Source organism: Gossypium hirsutum, chromosome A06 (assembly GCF_007990345.1).
Source record: "Gossypium hirsutum isolate 1008001.06 chromosome A06, Gossypium_hirsutum_v2.1, whole genome shotgun sequence".
Classification (NCBI taxonomy): domain Eukaryota; kingdom Viridiplantae; phylum Streptophyta; class Magnoliopsida; order Malvales; family Malvaceae; genus Gossypium; species Gossypium hirsutum.
The window spans coordinates 77,282,486-77,283,377 of record NC_053429.1 but is presented as its reverse complement, the minus strand read 5'-3'; positions in this window follow the sequence as shown (position 1 = coordinate 77,283,377).

Below are 892 nucleotides of genomic sequence, written 5' to 3'. Positions count from 1 at the left end.
CCTCACTAGGCCAACATGTTCCCAACATGTTTCCACCCATAGCATGGCCAACCACTAGCTCAAATTTTGGGTAATTTGACATGCAAACCCATCATTTTCACAACATGCATTAATAGACCATTTTAAATTAGCCTATCATATTTTCACCATGTCTCATATCGATCCCTATTTAATAATTTCTCATGCAATTGGCAAAATTGGAGAATGAAACTTCCACATACTCATGTACACACATAATAAGCATAGAATATGAAAATTAATTATTTTTATGACTCGGTTTTGTGGTCCCGAAACCACTTCCCGACTAGGGTCAATTTTGGGCTGTTACAACTCTCCCCCACTTAAGAAATTTTCGTCCCCGAAAATCTTACCGGTAAATAGGTTTGGGTATCGTTCTTTCATCGAGCTCTCGGTTTCCCAAGTAGCTTCCTCGATCCCATGTTTGAGCCATAACACCTTCACTAACGGAACCCTTTGTTTCGCAACTCCTTCACTTCACGAGCTAGGATACGTATCGGTTCTTCTTCATAACTCATATCGGCTTGAATTTCAACCTCTGATGGGCTAATTATATGCGATGGATCAGATCGATAGCGTCGAAGCATCGAAACATGAAAGACGTCGTGAATCTTTTCAAGCTCAGGGGGCAAAATCAATCTATACGCAACCGGACCAACTCGTTCGGAGATTTCGTACGGCCCAATGAATCTCAGGCTCAACTTGCCCTTACGGCCAAACCTGAGTACCTTTTTCCAAGGCGAAACTTTAAGGAACACTTTATCTCCCACCTGATATTCAATGTCCTTTCGTTTCAAGTCCGCATACGATTTCTGACGATCTGTGGCTGCCTTCAGACTTTCACGGATTACCTTTACTTTCTGTTCGGCATCTT